The sequence below is a fragment of the Sphaeramia orbicularis genome, chromosome 10, assembly GCF_902148855.1.
Source record: "Sphaeramia orbicularis chromosome 10, fSphaOr1.1, whole genome shotgun sequence".
Taxonomy (NCBI): Eukaryota; Metazoa; Chordata; class Actinopteri; order Kurtiformes; family Apogonidae; genus Sphaeramia; species Sphaeramia orbicularis.
Window position 1 is genome coordinate 20097882 of NC_043966.1, and position 25305 is coordinate 20123186.

The 25305-nt window shown below is 37.1% G+C and overlaps 1 long non-coding RNA gene across 1 annotated transcript; it reads right to left on the minus strand.

Annotated features, from left to right (window-relative positions):
• Positions 1-265: 265 nt before the first annotated feature.
• Positions 266-18501, minus strand: LOC115427387 (uncharacterized). The gene is made up of 3 exons (XR_003936483.1): positions 18490-18501; positions 1447-1451; positions 266-342 (listed from the first exon to the last, which is right to left on the minus strand). It is a non-coding gene; the product is annotated as an uncharacterized LOC115427387 (long non-coding RNA).
• Positions 18502-25305: the final 6804 nt, after the last annotated feature.

Below are 25305 nucleotides of genomic sequence, written 5' to 3' on the forward strand. Positions count from 1 at the left end.
TTATTTGGGATCAAACAAACTAAAGTGCACAATATGGAAGCAAGTGTGTTTTTTTTATACTGCAGTCTCCAAGGGGGGGCAGCATGAAACACAAGGGTGTAAGATGACTGAACAAACTGGTGGGAAAAGCTGGATCAGTGACTGGAAGGAAGCTGGAGTCACTGGGCCTGTGGTGGAGAGGCTGAATAATAATATGGAGGACAGAGGAGGAGGACTGAGATCATCCTCTGAGCTCCAGTGGACACTCACCTCACTGTGCTGTCACTAGTGTTGTGCAACTTACTTCCAAACTGTTACGCATTACAGATTACATGTTCATGTAATTTAAAAGTAATTCCTTACCTTACAATATTACTGCCTCAGAACTGTAATACGTTACATGACTCCTGAATTACTTTTGAGTTACATACAGAGTCTCGTCATAAAGGGCGCATAACCTCCCCAGTACAAGAGATAGGAGAGCCTTGGGACACATAAATTTGGGCACAAAAGAAATGTGGATGGATAGCTCGGTAAGACCCCAGTCGATAAATTCGCAATAGCTAGAGAATTCTAACTAGCCATAGAAACATTAGCTTACCTTGTCATTGCTGATCACAGGGATCATGCTGACTAGCTTCTATAAAGCAGGGTTAGGGTTAGTAATGAACATAGGTCCATTTGGCCAATGGACTGTCTTCTGCCATCTTCAACCATTGGCTGAACACCAACAGGAAATAGAACTTTCCTGATGCATTTTTGATTCCTTAAGGCACAGGTGTCAAACTCCAGTCCTCGAGGGCTGGTATCCTGCATGTTTCAGATATTTCCCTCTTCCAGCCTCACCTGGTTCAATTAATGATCAGCTCATCATCATGCTCTGCAGAAGCCTGATAACGATGGAATGGCTTCCAGGTGTGTAATGGAAGTGGGAAACATCTAAAACATGCAGGATACCGCACCTCGAGAATCTGAGTTTGACACCTGTGCCTTAAGGTCTCATGGTCTTGCTTTTTTTTTTTTTTTTTTTTTTTTGCCATTTGAGCAATTAAATTATGGCTGAAAAGTGTATTGTAACGCAAGTAATACTGAACATCTACCAAGTAAAATATTACTGAAAACTGAGTAGTATTGCCTTACACTACTGTGTAACAGCAAAAAGTAATCAGTTACTGTAATGCATTACTTTTGTAATGTGTTCCTCCCGACACTGGTTGTCAGAATGAACTTTACAGATCCTTCCTCCTCACTACCATCAGACCATACAACACATGAATCCAAGGAAACACATTTTAAGGTGGCACTGCTTTGATTTGACTTACTATGACATAAGTCAAGTTCATTGTTTATTTTGACTAAATAATATGCAAACATTGAACTAATCATGTGTTTTGTCTTAATGTGCATAGAAGCAGAGGATTGTTGGAAAGACTGACTCAGTCTTATTGGTGCGTATCTTTCTGTAACCTTTTCTAGAGGAAAAAAGTCAACCTTTGCTAACAAGGCTGATTCTGAACTGCAGTGAAATGTTCCAACTGACCCACATTTCCAGCAGGTGAGCTGTTATTTTAGCAATTTGTACAAACTCCTGTGCCTAGATGTGTATTAGAAGTTGTGTGATATGTGTTAAAGCCCTGTTAGAATGGACAGAGATACTGACACCTCACTAAAATGCTTTGACACTTTATTCATTACAAAACCAGAGCCCCTCTTTCACAGCACTCATGTTATGGGAATATTTCTCCTTTATTCCGGAACAACGTCTGTATAAACAAAACGGTGGGATCATTTGGTCCCACCTTTATCACAGTTTTGTAACACCTCTGGAGGGAGTAACAGAGCCACGATAAAAGTAGAATCATGAACGTTATGTAAAAGGAACACGTCTTGTTCCGCAACCAAGGTGTGACGATTTGATGACGGCGATCCCCATGCCAGAGAGACAGTGGGCGCATATGAAGGTAATGACATGGCTTCATGCCACTGGTGGTGTCACAGCTACATGCCAGGGTGCCGCAGTTTCATGCCGAGGGTGCAACAGGTGCCATGGCTTTGTGCCAGAGGTGCCGTGGCAACATGCCACCTGGGGCAGCTGCCGCAGAACCCATGCCAGCGCCTTCATGTGTGCCTGCTGTCTTTCCTGCGCTGGGGGGATTTAAAAATGAATGCTGGCTGTGTACAGTAAACAAACATAACAACACAACCACAAAGATGTTGGACTGGGGAGACGCTGAGATCTACGAGCTGTTGCCACTTCAGGTGGAGGATCTATCTAAGCTAACATTTGTGGAACGGTGACTCTGGAGGCTCATGCTCGGGGTATTTCCAACGTGGAAGTGATATGTCACACTATACGCTGTGTCACCACCCGTTTGATTTGTGTAAAAGTCCAGCCTGTCTCATCTCTGTTACTCCTTTGGCTTGGCTGTGGAAATCGGTCAGTGGTGGAAAAAAAGGTGGGATCACCATCTGACCTTTTTTTTGAGATCTTTGTATAAAAGTGGCTACTGAATGTATAACCATGGAGACATGGCTTTGAACAGCTGCAACCAAACTGTGACCACAATAAAGGGTTAAGTTAAACTTTACAGCAAGGTTCACCTCACCCTTTGTAGCAACTGACCAGGGCCAGATTAACACTTCATTGTACCCTGGGCAACAATATTCAAGGGCCCCATCATCACAACCCCAGGATCCCTATAATCTGGCAAAATACAGAATAAGTTCCAGGAATATATGTACGAGGGCTGTTCAATAAGTTCATGGCCTCACCCAGAACAGAACAACACAGACTGACAATTTATATTTTATTTGTCAACATAATCTCCATTTACAGCAATGCACTTGGTCCATCGATGTTCAAGCATCACTATCCCATCACCATTGACACGGACCAATGCATCTGATTTTTACTCAGTATTTCTGGGTGAGGCCATGAACTTATTGAACAGCCCTCGTAAATATACCCCATACTTCAATATCTAACTATTATCAAATGCATTTTGATGTACAAATGTGTAAATGCTCGTAGAACTACAAGTGCACCACTATAGCCTCTTGTCAAGGCCACTCACTTGCATATGATGATATGAATACAAAACACATTAGCATCAGTATAATCTAAAATTGATCCACTACATTAGAAAGAGAGGGAAGTGTCCTCCATTTTCACAAAAGATAAATAAGAAACCATTTCCAAAGTATCCAGTATTTATTTAAGAATACTTTTTGCAGACAGTTTCATTTATAAGCAAAAGATAACCAGATATTTTCGTTATGCCTGAGCTACCCATGGCCCTTCAGAGGTCACGGGCCCCTGGGTAATTGCCCAGTTGCCCATATGGTTAATCCGGGTTTGCAACTGACACATAACATAACATACAAGAGAACCCTGAAATAGAAATAAATGTGAACACGCCTGTAGACCATTAATGCAGAGTTCAAAGCTTCAAATGTGGTTTTTCTAACTGTCGCACGTCTTGTGATGAATGACGACCTGTACGCCTGCCAAAATACATTGGAGTTGTAACAGACAGAGGCAGTTCCCTCATCATTTGTCATTTCCTCTGTGTTTTTTTTTATAACTTCCATTTCCCGCTGTGTCAGAAATTGTAAAATACCAGCTCTTAATGTGAGTCTAATTACTTGTAGTCATTGATCAAAGGGGTTAAATCAGCAGCAGTCAATTCAAGTTTTAAGATTCTAACACAGCTATTGTTATGTATATTATGAATGCATTTAATGCTGCAATTTAACGAGAAAGAACTGTGTGAAATCATTGTTTTAGTGCTTTTTTTTTTTTTTGTCTTTGTGAGTTTGCGTTTGAAATGAGGTGTTAAAAATTCCTTTCATTTCCATTTGATAATTGGGCTGAACCCTGCAGCCAATTTCTTTCAATTCACTAATATTCTCTTTGCACGGTACCAACAAGTGAATCTGGGATCTACAGTTAAAAAACAGGTACCAACCTTTCATAACTGCTAATCTCTTTAGCATTTTCATGATTACAAAAATATGGACTGTCCTGTTGTTTGTTATGGACTGTATACATTAGCCAAGTCATGTAACATTGCGATAGGACAGTATAAGCTCGACTTCTTCCTACTCCTTTTCATACATTAGGTATTGTTAAAGAGCCACAATAATATTATTATACATTTGTGTGATGTTAGTTTTCTTTTTCGGTTGATTTATTTCCATATATTGGAGTGCCCTTTTAAATCTGGAATTTCTTTTTTCTGCTTATATTTGAAATATAGTTGTTGTAATTATCCAAATTATGTCCAAAAATAACAAAGCGAGACTCTCGGTTTAAAAATACGCATTCATTTTACTGCGTGCGGCAACTTGAAAAAACATACAACCTTTTGCAACTCGTGGCATACATACATCTACTTCCGTGAAAATTTCCTGTGCTTCTTGGGTAATGCTAAGCCTCATGGGAAATGTAGTTATCTTAATCTTAGCATTCACTATGGCTTATTTTAGCTCAACTTTTAACATAAATCACAAATAAAATACACTGTATATTTTACTCAGAAATAAATTAACATGAAATTGCATATGTATCATGAAATTATAATAAATCTAAACACAAATTACTTGTACTTTATCTTTCCCCAAATAAAGTCACAACAAAAGTCTACACATCTGTGACGTACATGTCTTTAAAACGAGCATCTATTCTTGTTTATATAGAAGGATGCTCTCCCTCCCACATATGGACAATGGATCAGAGAGCTTATGCATCATATTCACCTAGAAAAAATTAGATATACCATCAAGGGTTCCACCAGAAAATTCTATGCCACTTGAAACCCATTTATCAGCTTTGTAGAAGGTATGGTAGCTCCCAACATACAGTATCTATGCAACTCCAATATCTGTGTACCTTTATTATTTTATATTTTAATTCATTTATTTTTAAACTTCTTTCCCCTTATTTATTTATTCACTTAAGTATATGTGAACTTACAAATATGCATGTGTGTATATGTGTACATGCAGTATATTTATATATGTGTTGAGGGAGTGTTGAGCCGCATTATGTAATAAATTCCCATTATGTTATAAAAGTTCAAAATGTAATAAGAATGTCACGTCATCTTGTAATAAAGCCGCATTTTGTAATAAACTACGTCAACGCATTATGTAGTAAATTTTTTCACATTATGTAGTAAGTTATTACAATTTGAGAAATCTATTACAAAATGCACTTGACATATTTTTATTTAAAAAAAATGTAATAACATGGTTCATTACATAATAACAATCCAAATTAAAATAATTTCAGAGCAGTTTAGAAGAAATTAGTCACAGGAGCTACAGGTAATGTAATTAGAACTTGAACCACACAGTTTAAAGATTAATTTAGTACATTACATGTTCCTGAAAATAAAAATGTGTTAAGTGGATTTTGTAATAAATTTCTCAAATTGTAATAACTGACTACATAATGTGAAAAAATTTACTACATAATGTGTTGACGTAGTTTATTACAAAATGCGTCAGTTTATTACATAATGTGGCTTTATTACAAGATGACATGACATTCTTATTACATTTTGAACTTTTATTACATAATGGGAATTTATTACATAATGTGGCTCAACAGGGAGTTTATATATTTTTGTACGCAAGTATATTACATCTGGCTGTATATAAATTTAAGATTCAGTACATGGGGTGGGCGGGTGGGCAGTTGGATAAGAACAGGAACAAGTGTTTCATGTTCAAGTTGTATGTTTCTTGTTGTACATTTGAAAATTGAAAATAAAAAAAAGACCTTGATTGGAAAAAAAACAAAAAGCAGCATCACTTTCCTCCTTTTGTTTATCTGGTTTTCTTTCATATTTGTGATTTTATGATGGAAATGATCCATGGTTTTGCTTGAAATCCTATGTGCATTCGTCATTGTCTTGCACATGCAGTTTTTTGTATCATTTGTTTTCTATGATACTGGTGGATTTTCTGTGTGACTGAAAGGACCCGGTCAAAATGGATTTGTCGATGGGAAGTTGATTCTCCCCATGCCCCAGAGTCATGAGCTCGTGAACTCTGAGGATTGATTTCAGACCAAGGATTTACTGATCTCCCGGTTTCTTCTGATTGGCCTTTAGCTCCACTAAACGTTTCCCTCAGGGGGGTGGGGCTGATGGGAAATGAAGCCATTTTCAGGACTATTGGCTGTAAAGCTCCCAGATGAGAGAGGCTGGGGACCATTTTATTTACAATGAGCAGAAAACCTCCATTCTATGGGGAGAAAGGGGAAGAAAGAAGGTGGCAATAGAGGTGGGAGAAATAGAAAGGTGTAATATAATAAAGATAAGGCAACTGGAAAAATATATTTTCGCCATTGTCTAAGACCATTTCTATTGGGTATGAATATGAGAAGATCGACTGCTTCTACGCTCATTCAACCTCAGAAAAACAACCATACTGGCTGCTTATTAAAGGGTTAAACAGGTTAAACAACCAGTGTCTACCAATGCAACCTTTTGTATTTGTCTTCAATGAAAAACTGCACAGGAAAAGTAAAGTGACAACACTATCTGGTAATGTTTCTAACCTTAAAAGACCTACAGGGGTTGGACAAAATAATGGAAACACCTTAAAAAATCAACAAACTAGAAGCACTCGGACAGCGCAGACCTCCGCCAAGGCTGATCAGTGCCCCCCCGTGGGCCCCCCCACGCCAAGGAGGTTATGTTTTTGCCAGGGTTTGTTTGTCTGTCTGTTTTTTTTTTTTGTCTGCCCGTTAGTGTGCAATATAACTCAAAAAGTTATGGACAGATTTTGATGAAATTTTCTGGTCGCCCCCCCCCCCCCCCCCCCCCCCCCCCCGAGATCACCACCAAAATTTAATCATTTCTTCCTTATCCCATTTCCAACAAACCCTGAAAATTTCATCAAAATCTGTCCATAACTTTTTGAGTTATGTTGCACACTAACGGACAGACAAACAAACAAACCCTGGCAAAAATATAACCTCCTTGGCGGAGGTAAATATAATTTAATATGGTGTAGGTCCGCCTTTTGTGGCAATTACAGCCTCAATTCTCCGAGGTATTGATTCATACAACTTGTGAATTGTTTCCAAAGGAATTTTAAGCCATTCTTCAGTTAGAATACCCTCCAACTCTTTTAGAGACGATGGCGGTGGAAATCGACGTCTTACTTGAATCTCTAAAACTGACCATAAATGCTCAATAATGTTGAGGTCTGGGGACTGTGCCGGCCATACGAGATGCTCAACTTCATTAGAATGTTCCTCATGCCATTCTTTAACAATTCTAGCTGTATGGATTGGGGCATTATCATCTTGAGGTGAAGGTGTTTCCATTATTTTGTCCAACCCCTGTATTTTTGTGGTGACTTTTAAATGAAGTTTTTTCTACATCTAACCCTTCCCTAAGTGATTTATCTGTATTTATTATTTTATCCTCTACATTTTTCTGTTATTTTCCTGTATTTAACTCACTGACGATGTAGATGTTCATAAAAGGTCAGAATAAATGCAAAAGGTCATTGTATCAGAACAGAGAACACTTAAGGAAAAACTGAAGATTTCAACAAAATATATCTTTAACTGAAGGTAAAAACAAGTGACTAAAACCAGGGGTTTTACTGATGAAGAAATGTTACAGAAGATGATGATGTTTCTCCTGAACGTCCAAATGGGTCAAATCTGATGACCGTGAAAAGCTGAGAAACTGCATTTTACCTGAATTATTTACATTTATTTATTGCATTAGTGTTATTAAGAATCAAGAATTTTAGATCAGATGCTTTTTAGGTCTTTGAGGGTTTAATAGTAACAAACCGTAGATGGAGGTAGATGGGGATGGTTGTGGCGGAGTCAGAAATCTACGAGCTTAAACACAGGAAACCATTGCTTGTGTCCTGTTTCCGCTTTACAGTAAATTCTGTTCGTTTCTGACACATTCATCATGCACCTTTCTCAGCTTACACCTTAACTCAGGGCTGTCAAAGTCATTATAGTTCAGGGGCCACATTCAGCTAAATTTGATCTGCAGTGGGCCGAACCAGTAAAATAATAACATAATAATATATAAATAATGTCAACTCAAACTTTTCCCTATGTTTTAGAGTGAAAAAAGCAAATTTACATTATGTAAAGGTTTACATCTGAAATGTATCCTTTCTAAAGACGTGAATAACATGAACAAACTGAAAAAATAAGTGTAATTTTAACAATATTAAGCCTCAGTTTATCATTTACACATGTACATTATAACTTACAGATCACAGTGGATCTACTAAGACACAAAACATTTAGTAACAGGCAGAATCTTGTTAAAAATACACTTACTTCTCTTAAGACATTTCAGGTTGTTCATATTTGTTCAGGTTATTCACATTTTTTGCGAAATTATACTTTGTTTTAGTGTAAATACATACATTTATTATTAATATATTTACAAAGAGAAGAATTTTGAGTTGTCATTATTTCTATGTTATTATGATAGTATTTTACTGGTCGGACCCACTTGAAATTGAATTGGTCTAAATGTGGAACCTGAAATAAAAGGATTCTTATCATCTTAGTGTAATTTTTACATTTCACAAATTCATCCTAAGGGCCCGACTGGACCCTTTGGCAGGCCGGATTTACCCCCGGGCCGCATGCTTGACACCTGTGCCTTAACTCCTGCTCACAATGTAAACACTTATATAGTATGATTTAAAGAAGGGGTGTCAAACATATGGCTCGTGGGCCAAAACCAACCTGCTAATGGGTTCAATCTTAGCCTGGCCAGCCATCCCTCTTTTTCTCAATGAGAAATCCATCCGGAATCACGGGGCTTGAATCCAAATATGGAGGCGGGACTAACAGGCACTGAGTAAACCAATCACAGATAAGATGAATGTGATGCTTTTGTTAAAGAATCTTAAGAATACAAAGTGTAATCTGTAATTCAATCCTTATTTTTGAATCAAGTAAACATCCGTCAACAGTTGTAAAGAGAATTGCGGACTTGGAACTAACTTTGACTCACGACAAAAAGAGGTGTGTATGACGCATTGCGAAACACCCCCCCCACCCCCCACCCCCACCAGACTTAATAGAATAGATCATGCATATTTCACAGACACTGGCCCAATTCCAGACTGTTTTCTCAGTATTGAATACGCTGAAAAAAACGGACAGCTGGCCAGGCTAGTCCAATCTGGCTTGTGGGGTGAAATTGTGAAATGCAAAAATTACACTGAACATATTAACAATCAAGAATGTCAAAATCATTTGAGTTCAGGGGCCACATATAGACCAAACCAATTTACCTCGAGTAAATGTACCTAAAAATAACAAGTCCATATTTTCCTTGTTTGTTTACATTTACAAACTATGTTACAAACTATGAAAGTATGAAATGTCTTAAGAAAAGTAAATGCAATTGTACCAATATTCTGCCTGTTATTTAATGTCTTGTGTCTTTGTAATAATAATAATAATAATAATAATAATAATAATAATAATAATAATAATAATAATAATAATAGCTTTATTTATATAGCACCTTTTAAAAACAAAGTTTACAAAGTGCTTTTGACAGACAAGTGAAGGGCACAACAGCAGGATACAAGATGCAAGTAGAAAAACACTAAAACAGAAGCAACACAATAGGAAAAATGGGTACAACAATGCAGAAACATGACACTTCGAATAAATTAAATGAATTGGAATAAAGAGGGCAGGGATAACATAACATGATGCTGTCAAATCAATGCAAAAATAAAGGAGTGAGATAAAACAACATTATGTATGAGAATATAAACCAACAATCAAACAGGATAAGATTCAAATTTTAAAAAATTAAAAATTAAAAGGGACAAACATCACATAAAAGCAAGTCTATAAGAATGTGTTTTAAGAAGTGATTTAAAAGATGTCACTGATTCCACATGCCTTATCTCCTCGGGCAGGCCGTTCCAAAGTCGAGGGGCCCTGACTGAAAAGACCTGGGTTTGTTGATCCACTGTGATCTGTAAGTTGTAATGCACATGTGTATATGATAAACTGAGGCTTAATATGGTTAAAATCGCACTGATTTGTCTGAGGAAATTTCAGGTGGTTTATGGTTGTTCAGGTTATTCACATTTTTTTAAAGGATAATTTGTAGATGTAAACATTTTCATCATGTAATTTTACTTTTTTCACCTTAAAACACACAAGAATGTTTGGAGTTGACATTATTTATAGGTTATTATGTTATTATGTTACTTGGTCCAGCCCACTTGAGATCATATGTGGCCCCTGAACTAAAATGAGCTTGACACCCCAAATATATATGCAAATTTAATGCATTTATATTGTTTAAGAGTGAGTGGCAATCAGAATATTAAAATGAAAACAAAGCATGTTCTCCTACATTGGAAAATTACACATTGTCATGTAAGCCCACCTTAATTGTGACTTGAGGTGGAGTAGAGCACTTTACACGTTACCTCACGCATCTTCAGTATATTTAATACGACATTTGATTATTTGCATGGAGAAAGAAACCTCGCAGCATCTTCTTTTAAGTGCATCCTTAATCATGAAAACACGCAGCAGGCAGAGTAAAATGCAAGAGCTGCAGAAATGCCTTGAGGTAGTGGATGGCTTTTTGACCTTACTGAGTGTGTGTCTGTGTGGGTGTGTATGTGTGTGTGTGTCTACGTGTCATATAATCTTGCTCACCCACAGAAAAAAAAAACATCAGCACAACAAGGCAAGTGAAACATCAGCACAATGAGTCCAAAATGGGATCATCAAAACCCAGAGTAATCTATCATGCAACAAACTAGAGCCACTTTAGTGTATGTGAATTTGTGTGTGTATGTAAAGCCAACATCAATGAACAGATGAGCACACACAACTGCACTTTCACACTTTCTCAACTGTTGTAATTTTAGGAAATACAGTGTAGACCAGTGTGCAACAATAGCGCAGACATAACTGAGTGGAAGTGGGTCAGGTACTTTAGTCCACTATTGGTAGAGCATCTTCATACTGCATCAGCCTGAAGTAGACTTAGAGTAGAAATTTATTTAAATAGGGACGATACAGTTTAACATAGTTTAAAGGAGTGATATTTACCTATTTTAAATGGAATTTTGCATTTTAAAACATTTCCCTGTGGTCTACATAAACTGTAAATGCTATGCTGGGGTCAAAATTCTTCATTAATTCAACTCCACAGGTCCATCTTGAACCCTATTTCTGAGTAATGACACCAGAAAGGTTGTTTTGAGTGTTGGCCCTTTAAATGCAAATGATGTTAAATCTCCGTTATATGAATGTTGATGTTTACGGACGAACGAACGGACAGACATACATCCACTACCTTTCAGGGCAACTTCCAAAATACATTTTTCTCTATATCCAACCATTCCTTACTGGTTTATCACCATTTATTATAATATCACCCACTAAATCTTTCAGTGAAAATCTGGTGTTTTCCTATTATATTAGTATTTATTTCCTATTTAACCCTTTCATGCATAGTGGTCACTACAGTGGACAGTTATTCTACAGCTGTTCTCTTGTATATTCATGGGTTTTGTTGTTTTTCTTTCACATCAGCCAACATATTGGACGCTCATGCATCATCCCATACACTACAATTGATAACATTACTGTAACTTTGCTGTTCTTGATAAACCTGATCCAACATGTTTTAGTGTAAATCAGTTCCACGTTATTATTAGACTGTAATAAACTTTTTTTTTTTTTTGCATATTATCTCCATGAAGTGAATAATGACTAGTATTAGAGTATGTAAAAATGTGAGGAAAACATCAGATTAGCAGCATTAAAATGTTTTTCTTTCATAGTTTTTACAGTAAATACATATTTTTTGCTTCAAAAATTAAACGCATGGTGTCCAGCTGAGTGGATATTTTTGAAACTCCATGAAAAATAGCTTAATAAAAAAAATAATGGCATTGTTTTTTCAATTCCTAAAGAGTAATCAAATCACTCAAGAAAAAAATCTTGATTAAGGTTCTCATAATTCATACGTGAAAGGGTTAATTTACTGATTTAATGTTCATAAAAAGGTTATTGTATCGGAACAGAAAGAATTAAAGAAAAACTGACTTTTTCCAACAAAATATGTCTTTAACTTTAAATAATAACAAAAAAAAGTGTATACAATGTGTTATTTGTCAAACTACATGGGTTTTACTTAAATTATGGTGATAAAATGATATTCACTACAGAGTCTCTGAATGGACAAATAGGTCATATCTGATGTTGAAAAACTGAGAAACTGCATTTTACCTGAATTATTTAAATGTATTCATAGGATTAGTGAGCCAAAAGTTATTAAATATTTGATATCAGCAGATGCTTTTGGTCGCTGGCAGCTCTTTAGGACACCGATGGATAACAGAATTATACAGAATATGTTGGATGGGATGTTTGTGTTGGATTAACCACTGATCTGTTAAAGGACCAGTGGAATGTGACAAAGACATGGATGAATGTACAGAGCTGCTCATTGTACATCGCGCTGCTGAACCAATTTTCTGTCCACGAAAAATTACACAAAAATTAATAAACAAGAGCTTCACTCCTAAAATAAATCAATGTTCCACAGATGTTTTTGCACACTATTATAAGAAAGCGAGTTATGATATTGTGAATTTCTTCTTAAAACAACGTCAATATAAGTACCCAGATATGTCTCAAAATCATCACTACAACAGTTGGAATAAATAAATCTAATCACCAAAAGTAAAACTGAGTATCAGACTTCAAATCCAATGGTAACTTACCGGTTTGGTTTGACTTATCAGTTGGTGATAGTGTTCAGTTTAGACTTATCTGTACGTTTGTGCATCTGTTCATCTCATTAAAATGTTTCTGTTGCTACTTTTAGCTGCATTTTTTTAAATTAACGTGCATCCGCAAACAAATAAACTGTAAAAAATACAGCTGAAACAAAGATTCTCAAACTGTTTTCTTGTACTTTGTTCAATTTCTTGCATTTCCTCCTTTAAAAAAATGACTTTCACTACTTAATGAACGCTCCCTGTAGTTTCTTGGGCTGGCTGATGTTGGTTGGACACTGCCTTCTATGCAGAAAATCACCTTTTGCTTCTCATCTGCGGTTCACGCCACAACTATGCAATAATGTGACGTCATCTGCAAACAACCTGACATAAAAAAGTCACTTGGTATTCGTCAGGGTCCTGTGGACTTAATTTCCTGGAGAACATTAAAACGTTTTGATGACTCGTCGTGTCTTTAATGGCGTATACTAGCCTTGTGTCTCTAATTATCATGTCTCCTGTAGGTGACCTGTGAGCTCGCTAAAAGATAAGGGGTTGTTATTGAGTCAGATAAACGGGTGTACAGGAAGGGGGTAACGCCACAGATCTGGATTTTACAGAAAATACTTGAATATGTAAAAGCAAGTAGCAGTACACAAACCAGAGACTGTGATTGTGGACGTTTTATAAGAATTAAATGATATAACATGTATATAAGACAAAACTATAACATACTACCTCATCTATAAATGTGATTTAGATTAGATTAAATTCGATTAGGTTAGATTAGATTAACTGTTTTATTGAAATGACATGAGGACAAAACTACAGTAGATTACCTCATCTGTAAACACGATTTAGATTAGATTAGATCATTTTATTTGAGTAAAGTGATATAACATGTATATAGGACAAAACTATAACATATTACCTCATCTGTAAATGTGATTTAGATTAGATTAGATTAGATTGATCATTTTACTGGAATGAAATTATTTGACGTGTATACAAGACCAAACTATAATACATTATCTCATCTGTAAACATGATTTAAATTAGATTAACTGTTTCACCGAAATGAAATGAGGACAAAATTATTGTACATTACCTCATCTGTAAACATGATTTAGATTAGATTAGATTAATTTAGATTGACCGTTTTATTGGAATGAAATGATATAACATCTATATAGGACAAAACTAAACATATTACCTCATCTGTAAACATGATTTAGGTTAGATTAAATTGGATTAGATCAAATTAAATTAGATTGACCATTTTGTTGGAATGAAATGATATGTATATAGGACCAAACCATTGTCTATTACCTTATCTGTAAACATGATTTAGATTAGATTAGATTCAATTAGACTAAGTTAACAATTTTATTAAAATAAAATGGGGACAAAATTATAATACATTACATCACCTGTAAATGGGATTTAGATTAGATTCAATTAGATTAGATCCGGGATTAAAGCAAAAATTTTTCATCTGACTGAAAATTTTCTTCTGGTCAAAATCATTGGCCACTATTAAAAATGATGCAATACAATACTGCTATAGCATACAAGTTTATATAGTCAAATTTGGTACTACTGTAAAACACACTGAATGGGAGAGTGTACAGGTGTAGAAGATTAGTAACATGGATAGAAAAAATGTCATGAGTGGTATTGGTGGGGGGTCTGGGGGTCCTCAGAAAATTTTTAAAGCTTCAGGTCAATTTTGGTGCTCTCTGGTTAATTTTAAAGGGTATGAAAACCTTTGAAGCAAGTGAAAATAATAACTAGAAGAAAACCTTACTGCAAAAAATGAGTGAAAAACTTTTTATTTAACAGTTTAGGAACTCCTAAAACATAACTCCAACTCCAACAGCACATGAATTTTGGGGAAAATGTCTGTGTAAATGTAACCCTAACCAACTAATCTTTTATTTTTTCTTCTTTTTGGCACTGCAGATACCAAGGGTGTTACTCATTCATTCAGTTTTATCTTCGTACTGTACCACACAGATAGAAATAAGATGCTAAACGGGTCAAAATAAAGCACTTATGCAGTCGGGTGCGTAACCGCGTAAGGCCGCGGCGCGCACAGCCGCATGCACGGGAAGGGCACATACACACAAACACAAACACACACACTAGTCATATACCGGCAAGAGGAGATAAGCTATGAACCCAAACATGCAGGTCCATGTAGATCAGTTCCGTCTTCCCCTTTTTGCTGTGGTTCTTTCATAATGAAAGCTACTTGTTAGCACTAAACTAAAGTTAGTCTGGAGGCTGAACTTCGGTAAAGCTGAACTTGTCCATGTGTTTCTGAGGCACAGAATGAGCAGCGTTTCCTTCCAAACATAAATAGTCATCAGTCTCTCCTCCTGACATAAAAATAAAGAAGTCATCTTATTATCATCACTGTTAAACCTGTCAGCCCCCTGTGCTGACAGGTTGTGCCTGTGTTAAACACCTGCAGATTCAGGAAAGGATCACGGAGAAACACGTGGGGAAGTTACTTCAATAAGACTTTTTTCCCCCCTCAATTTTTCCATTTGACGGAAATCCGTCGAGGTGACGGAGAACTTTAATCCCTGGATTAGATTAACCATTTTATTGAAATGAAATACGGACAAAACTATAGTACAGTACCTCATCTGTGAACATGACTTGGATTAGATTAGAGTGTTTTATTGGTATGAAATGATATACGTACATAGGGCAAAACTATAACATATTACCTCATCTATAAACTTGATTTAGATTAGATTACATTCGATTAGGTTAGATTAGATTAACTGTTTTATTGAAATGAAATACGGACAAAACTATAGTACAGTACCTCATCTGTAAACATGTCTTGGATTAGATTAGAGCATTTTATAGGTATGAAATGATATATGTACATAGGACAAAACTCTAACATATTACCTCATCTATAAACTTGATTTAGATTAGATTACATTATATTAAATTAACCATTTTATTGGAATGAAATGGAGACAAAACTATAATGTATTACCTCATCTGGAAACATGATTTAGATTAGATTAGATTAGATTAGATTTTATTGATCCTGCAATGGGGAAACTCACTGGTGAAGGCAGCAACAGATTTACATGCAAGAAGAAACTGTGCATGCATAAAGTTAGCACATAAGACAAATATAATAAAACTCAAAATGCTATATACATATTTACATATTCTGATTCTGTTGGGATTCTGTTGGGTTTCTGTAAATTGGCTTAGAGTCTGGTTTTGACCAACTCTATATATAAAGTGTCATGAGATAACTTTTGTGATCTGGCGCTATATAAACAAAATTTGATTGATTGTGGGATTTGATTGGTTTTCCCCTGTAAGTCGCTTTGAAAAAAAGCGTCTGCCAAATGCATAAACATGCATATGAGTAGAACTGTGGTATGTCAGACAGAACAGATGACACACAAACTGAACAGTTACACTATTCAGATTTCATTGGCAGCTCCCATAATTCCACCCTACAACATCATTTATCACTGCGTTATTGGTTATCGTTTTGATTGAGAGACATCTAGTGGCAGAAACTACTGTACATCCATCCTTTTTCTATACGATGAATGTATCTTTCTAAATGTGAGCTCTATAAAATTAAATGCATCTTCCTAGCTTTCTGAATGTATCATATCTAACAATAAGTGACCATTTCATAGACGAGAGGAACACCTATTATCTTAATGGTTTTGTGTTGCCAGAGAGTACCATTTCTGAGACACTCAAGTACTTTTCTTTTTTGTGTGTGGCTTGAACAGGCTGAGGCATAGACACTGGATTTCGATGGATGTGTGGGTATAAATGGGGAAAATAAATGGGGGGGGGGGGGGGGGGGGGGGGCATGGGATCACTTACAACCTTACAAATCTCCTCCAGCTCTGCACTTCAGAACAATCAGCAAAGCATTATGAGGCACAAGATGGACACCATTGATTGAGCCTTCCTCCTTCTCCTCTTGAGGGTCCACTGCCAGCAAATGTGTCTTCATCCCCTACAATTAATTTAATCATCCTTAATAAAAGCATCCATTACTGAGGCAGCACCATCGATAGGCAGAAGTAGAGTGTTTACTGGTGAATAATCAAACATGGGAAAGTACTGATTGGTGTGCTGAGCCAAACACCCTTTTATGTTGCCAGTGAACTTGATCTTATTAATTTTCTGTCAGCTAAACTAGATGGTAACAGCTTTATCTTAATCATGGGTAGGCAGCTGATGTTTCATGAAAGTATTTAGCGGCAGAAAGAAATCAGCTGAGAAATTACAATGTTGGGTTATGCGTTTTCAATACTATATACAGTTGTGCTCATAAGTTTACATACCCTCGCAGAATTTGTGATTCTTTGGCCTTTTTTATGAGAATATAACACAAATATAACACAAAAGATAACACAATGATAACACAAAAACGTTTCTTTCACTCGTGGCTAATGGTTGGGTGAAGCCATCTATTTTTACCTCCGCCAAGAGGTATTGTTATCGCTTTGCTTTGTGTATGTGCGTGCATGCGTGTTTGGTTGTTTGTTTGTTAGCAAGATAACTCAAAAAGTTATGGATGGATTTTCATGACATTTTCAGGAAATGTTCATACTGGGACAAGGAAGAAATGATTAAATTTTGGTGGTGATCGGGGAGGGCACAAGGGCCCACTGATCTGCCTTGGCGGAGGTCTGCGCTCTTCGAGTGCTTTTCTTGTTGAAACAATGCGTTTTCTCTTTTTAAAATCATACTGACAACAGAAACTATCCAAATGACCCTGATCAACAGTTCACATACCCTAGTTCAGTGGTTCCCAACCTTTTTTGGCTCATGACCCCATCATAAATTTCTGGCGACCCCAAACATTCAAAATGGATAATTTTTATTTTTGTTGCTAAAATGAATTTGTTTTTGATCGTGTAATAGTTTGCTGTACTATGTTGCAAATAAACGTTAATTTTAGATGACATTTAGTCTATATAATGTATATTATTATGGACAGAGGCAGTAAAGCCAGGTGTAGATTACTGCACAAAGTGAGAATTTGATTTTGCTTGGTCAGGATATGTACAGTCAGTCCAGCTTGGATTTACAAGGCTGACAATTAATACTGAACAAACAAGAACTCAAACTATGAATTATAAAAGAGCTGCAGCATCTGAAACAGAACATAATGAACATTTGAAAGATAAACAGTACCACAGTGCTTCACTTTCACAGTTTGTCACGTCTTCTATGGATTACGACTGTCTTTGTCAACTCACCTTATAATATAACTTTTTATTTCTATTTTTATCAATTACTAGAAATTAGAAAAAAATCTAGAAAAAAATCCGGACCCCGAGGTGAAACACTGCCCTAGTTCTTAATCCTCTGTATTGGCCCCTTTAACATCAATGACAGATTCAAGTCTTTTGTGGTAGTTGAGGATGAGGCACTTTATTTTCTCAGATGGTAAAGCTGCCCATTTTTCTTGGTAAAACACTTTCAGTTCCTTTAAGATTTGGGGTTTTCTTGCATGAACTGCATGTTTGAGACCTCCCCAAAGTGGTTCAGTGATCGTGAGTTCAGGAGACTGAGATGGCCACTCCTTCACCTTCACTTTTTTCTGCTGTAGCCAATGACAGGTCGACTTGGCCTTGTGTTTTGGGTCATTGTCATGTTGGAATATCCAAGACTGTCCCATGCACATTCTGTCAGGGTAAGTAAACTTATGAGCACAACTGTACATGCAGATTGTTTATTCAAAGGTGATTATTTTATTTCTGGCAGATTTGACATAAACATGTGATGCTACAACAGTGAGTGTTTTTGTGATACTAAAATTGCCATAGCTTTGGGGGATTATTTCTACTTCTTGTCTTCAATGATAATGCAAAACACAACTTGAGGCAAAGTGTCTCTGTTTTGTCTTTGATGAGTTACACCAATCAGACAAGTGCAGAGCTGTAAGGAACTTTTTTTCTGATTCCTTTAGGAAAGCAATAAAATCTACATACATCACTTATAATGAACAAAATGTTACTTTATCCAAAATGAATACATTGCAAGTAAACTTTAGAAACATTTTTGATTTGGGACCGTCTTCAGGTTATCTGATTCTTCAATTTCCATGCTTTTGTCTATATTTCATTGATGCCTGGGGCCCAGTTTCTAACCACAAAGCATGCACGAGACAGTATGATACAGATGACACGACTGAGAATTGGCTGGATTTGCCCAAAAACATGTCTACAGTAGTAGGGGAGGAGAGATAAGCGAAGTGGACTTGTGACTAACACTCAGTTCTTTAAATTTTCATGCCAATGGGGGGGGGGGGTACATGGAAAAAGCCAGTGAAAGGTTCCTACTTCCCTAAACCTCCATCGATTAGACTTTGATGAAGGACCTTTATCACCTGCTGCTGCAGAGGAGCTGCATGACGCCAAACAGAGAACTGCAGTCACACTGGACTGGACCTGAGTTAAAAACTAGAATTCTGAAGCAACAGAGTGTGTAAGCCCTGATAACTTTTCACATACAATATATAATTAAAAAAAAAAAAAAAAAAAAAAAAAAAAAACTTTCCACAGGGGGATATAAAGGTTCATTGTCATAGTTAAATGTGTGTTTAATGTGGATGAAAATGACCAAGTCACTACATTCAGGCTCTTTTCATGGGTCGTTCCACGTTGATGGAACGCTCTACCAAGTGCTACAAGAACAGTCATCCCTGCCTATCTTCAAGAAGCTCCTGAAGACCCAGCTCTTCCGAGAGCACCTCCTATCCTAGCACTTTCAAACATTCCATTTTAAATATTCTAATAAGGTTTTTCCCAGGATAACCACAGATTCTTCCAGGATTATCTCTGGACCTGCTGCGGTGGTCCGGCCTCTTCCCTGCCCTCATCATCACCACTCACTTATCCTCAACCGCCTCCATGTGTCTCCCCCTACTCCCCCCTTCTCCCCCTCTCCCCCAGTCTCTATCTCTATCGCTCTCTCTTTTTCCCCTTCTCTACCCTCTCTCTTTAACCCCAACTGGTCAAGGCAGACGGCCATCCTCCAGGAGTCTGGGTCTGCTCCAGGTTTCTGCTGTTAAAGGGAAGTTTTTCCTCGCCACTGTCACCAGTCACAAGTGTTTGCTCCTGGAGGATTCTGTTGGGTTTCTGTAAATTGGCTTAGAGTCTGGTTTTGACCAACTCTATATATAAAGTGTCAAGAGATAACTTTTTTTGTGATCTGGCGCTATATAAATAAAATTTGATTGATTGAGTGATTTAATTGGTTTTCCCCTGTAAGTCGCTTTGGAAAAAAGCGTCTGCCAAATGCGTATACATAAACATAAACATATTCAGATATGACGTCATAGTGTGCACAGTTCTGGAGGCTTGAATGTAGTATTTGTAAATATTTACAGGAACAGGAGCTGAAAGATTAAGTAGAAAGAAAGAATTACAACATCAACCCTTTTGTCTGTATGGAATCACACCTGAATGCATAGAGGGGGGTAAATGTGACAAATTCATGGGGCCCAGTATTTTTGGGGGGTCCACAGAGCAGTGGAGGGGGTCCAGTGGACACAGGTTAGAAGTTGTGAAAATTCTGAGTCAGGTCCACGGTATAACAGAAACATAGAAGCCGGGAGTCAGACGTTCAATGTTAAGTTTCACTTTTGTTTTTCAAGCCCCTTGCGGTTGTATCAGCACTAATGAAATGCACCCCTATACCTCCAGTTGTTACATTATGTTTAATCCCCCCCCCCCCCCCCGCCCCAACAAATCCACAACAAACTGAATTTTATAAAGGGCCCACAACGCCACAACATTTAGCTTTCATGGGGCCCACAATTGGTAGTGGCGCCCCAGGATGGACATATGCTCATACTCCTCTACAGTGACAGATTAAGTTTATTAATATACGGGGGGTGGGGGTGGGGATCCATGTCCATTAGCTTGATAAAAAAAACAGAGAAAAAAGAAAATTAAAGCAAGTAATTAGTGAATTATTAACATTATTATAATCTTAAACAATTTACTTGAAGATTTTTGGCCTCCCCAGTACAGTGTCCAAAAAAATGTACTTTTCAATATTTATTTTATTCAAGAAAGGACAAATAATATAAAATGTATTTTAAATACAGTGTCTTGAATTGTTTTTCTTAGTTTAACCAACCAAATCCCCTCCCTCCCACCCTTCCCACATACATACAAACTACCACTAAACATGAAACAAAACAAAACTAAAAGAACAAAACAAAACAAAAAAAAAAAGAGGGGAGGATGGGCACAAGAATATAAATCATGGTATGGGTAAATTAAATAAAGGACACTTTCACATGTTCTTTCTAGCCAACAGGGTATATGATGCTATGGAAGAGTGTTGACCCTATCAGAATACAAAAAATATTAATTTTTGTGGCTATTGTATGCTTCCACCAACTAAAAAAGAAACACTCTTCCCAGACTCATAATATATGTAGTGACGTTTAATAAAATGCATTAAGCACACGGTACATAAAATCTTCTGTTATGGCCTCTCAAAACAGTTCAAGATGTGGTAGTAGAGTCTGCTAGATGTTTACAGACAAAGTAATGAATTAAATTTTTATTGACATTATATGATAGTATTGGTGGATGACCGAAAGGAAATGAGACATTCTACTGAATAAAAGGATAGATTTCTCTGAATTCGATTATTATTGGAAACATTTGATATAATGGAAGCTCACAGATCAATAGAATACACAGATTTGCATTGTTATTTTGTATTTTAATGAAACTATAATGTGGATCCTTTCTGTAAAGTGTATTTTTGGTGAATTCTTATCAAGAGTTATTCCTGTGTTGTGGTATAACATTCTGATGTCACTGTGACGCAGATTTTTTCAGATACAAAATATCATCACTTCATCATTTCATTCTATTTAAGTGTTGTGTGAAATTTAGTCCTGTGTAGTTTGTGAATTCTGGTCAAAAATGTGCTTTGTTGAGTCACAAGGAACAGACATATGGGTGCACTGGAGGATAATCCATGTGAAAGCTGTGAACCTTCTTGATTTCGCAAATTACCTCCATTTCAATCATGAGGCAGAGTTGAAAAGACGAGGGTGTAAAAGAGAGCTACTTAGCCCTCTTGACAATCAAGGCAGCGGCTATTCACTACAACGTACGACTGCACAGAAGGACCTGTTATTTTGCATGGTGAATGCAAGCTGTGCTGAGCAGGTGGGTTGTAACTTGGATCTTTAGACGTGACTGACATATACTGCAGATTTATTTATTCCGTACACCTGTCTGTGAATTGTTATTTCCATTGCCTACCAGAGATATGGCCGTCTACAGGTGAAAATAGTCTCATTATCACTGCTCAGTCAAGTCGATGTCTGTACGTGGTGCCTATTTCACAAGGTTCTATGTGATTATTGGGTCACAGAGGTGTTTGGTAATTAAGCGGGGGAGCTGAGAGGTCCCAGAGCTGGTCAGCATCCATCCTGACAGAAGCATGACACCCAGCAGCATGAAGGGGAACAGCAGGGGAGTTAGCGGAGACAGCCTTTTCCTGCTGCTGTCGCTCACCGCTCGTTCCCCCTCCCGTCCTTCAGCTCCCCTTGGACAAACCGGGATTATGAGCCGTTCCTGCTGACTAGCCATGGTGGCTCGGTGTCTGTCTTTGGCAGCAATTGCGTGTTTGCAGAAGTGCAACACACCCGGAGCTGCACTCTAAATCATGAGAGCTGTGACGGGGACCATGGAAACAAACACAGGAGGCACTGCTTACACATAACATGGGCCAACGCTGAATAACACCTTATTGTTTTCCCCACATCACCAATCAGTCCTCCTTCATAAGCAGATGCACCCACTCATATCCTTGTATAATACCTGATTTAGATTGTTTGGCTTTACTTGAACCATCCGATCCAGTGTTTTCTTTTCATTTTCTTGGAATGAAGAAGATAAACAAGTGGAGATAGATTTATTTACAGTCAATCCAAACACTTTTTGAGCTCATATCTTAAGGAAAGGCACCAAGCATATGGTCAATCAAATACTAATCTAATCCTGCAGGAAAGTAATAAAAATTGGTTTTACAATAGCTATTAAATATGTCACAGCTCAGTATGAGAAGGTATTGGATGAACAGTGATCAGGACTCAAGTAATTACTGTAGCCATGATTAGAAAGGCCTCCCTGTACTAAAAGTAATTGGAAAAAGTTCCTGTTGTGTTTCAGCAATCAGGGTGATATATTAATAACCAGAATGACAGTGGGTAGTACAGCTACATATGTGGAGGGGAAAAAAAGCAGATTAAATTTAAGTTTACCTATATCCTCTTCAAGTTTTAATGTAGAAGTTCATTAACGGGGTTTCATGTAGTACTGATATTCCAAATTCTCAACACCAGGGGGAAACACTCAAACATGTTTAGGACTACAAAAACCACCAATAAATTCTATGGGCTGGATCTACTAAGATCCCAATTTGCATGTACTAACTCGTGTGCGCAATCTAGAATTTTGCATGTGGGGTTGAACCGTGGTTTGCGGATGATTTACTAAGATTGCTTGCACAAATTACAACAGGTGCAAAGTCTTTGAAACCACCCTATTTAAATGAGGATTTTGCATGCGCTATTGGTTGTCGTAATGGAGAGAATATGCTGGAAAAACTGCTCTGGGATACGGGAGCAGGTCTTTTTGGACCCTGGATGTTTGGAGCATGAGACGGCCTGGGTGCGAAACATCTGTCAGTCTCGGTTTAACCACAAATCACCTCCGTTTTCTGTACAGTTTGTGTTGTTAATAGCTGCAAGATCTTCAAACAACATCAGAACTATCACAGTTTTTTTTTTTTTTTTTTTGTAGTTTTGTTTGTTTTGTTTTGTTTTTTTTCTCTCTCTTCTGCCCAGTTTACGCAGTTCTGGTTGTAGTTATTGTCACCATTATAATTGTCTCCATGGTTGTTGCTGTTTGTATTGTTGATACTTTCTTGTGAGGGTCTTCTCCACCTTCTTCTCTCTTGTTCTCTCCCCTTCTTCTACCCCCCCCACCCCTACCCCCCATGTCAGGTCCGGCATCGAAACGTGGTTCAACAAAATTCATAATAAACACAGTAGAATATCAAAGGGCGCTTCATATACTTTATGAAGTTACCCTTGGCAAAGGAAATTTGTTCAGCACCAAAAGGAACCAGACTACCATTCTACTGTTAGAACGCTGGACAAGACAAGTAGGAAAAAAAAAAAAAAAAAAAGTAGTGTGAGATACTCCCTGGTAAAATGTCCAAATAAAAGAGGATACACAAGCAAAGGTGTTAGAAAAATGGGCAATGATGACTGGGAGTACAGTTGGTGTCGGCTGCTGCCTTATCGGTACAGACAGCTGCCTGTCAGTCAGCTGAGCCCAATTAAAAAAGAAAGAAGAGAGAAAAAAAAAAAAAAGAACTATCACAGTTTAGTCAGAACAAACAAACAGAGAATTTAGCAAAGATAATATCACATAAATTTATCCCTTCATAAGCCTCATAATCTAACTCAACCGAGTAGAAGAAAGGCTGGGATTTTAGCATCAAACTCATAACAGCGCTCATAGCTTTTATCACTTTCTCACTTTCTTTGACTCAAACTTGTTTCTTAGTGGTTCTCATCCCAACTGGTCACTTTCTGACACTTTGGTCAAAGGTCCAGTGGCATTAATTTTCCCAACTACTCCCTCCAGTGGTTACATAAATAAGTCGGACCATCAATAAAAAATATATTCATTTCGTCTTACTACAGGACTCAGGATTCTAAACTCTCTGATATCTTTATATTTGAGTGCGTTAAAGTGCAAATACTACGTATAGCTCCTTTAACCCATAAAGACCCAAACATCCACCACCGACCAAAAGCATCTATTAATCTAAAATGTTTAATACATGTTGATCCACTAATCCTATCAATTCATGCAAATAATTGGTGTAAAATACAATTTGTCATCTTTGCATGTTCATCAGATATAACCCATTTGGACGTTCAGAGGCTCCATAGTTACCATGGAAACACTGCCATCTTCTACAACATTGATTCACCAGTAAAACCCATAGAGTTTGATCAATGACAGTGGATGAAGACACTTGCTTTTACATTCAATTATTGATATATTTGCTGAAAAAGTCACTATTTCTTCAGTTTCTGATATATTAAACTCAACTTTAGTCTGAGCTTTTATGAACAGCTATGTGATCAGTGAATTAAATATAGGAAAATACCTGCTTTTCAGTGAAAAAAATGCAAAGTACAAAAGATTATTATTATAATAAATGGTGATAAATCATATAAGAAAGGTTAAATCTACAGAAAAATCTATTTGGGACCTGCCACAAAGTAGCACTGGGTATTTATGGGTTAATTATAACATGTTAACACTCTCTCATGTGATTGGTGTTGTTCATCCACTTAACACCGAGTCTGAAAATGACTGAAGGATCCATCGGAGCTGAGTGACATGCGCTGGCCGATGCTTTTACAGACGTGGAGCCCGTCCCGCTCAACATTCAGCCAACTAGTCAGTTATA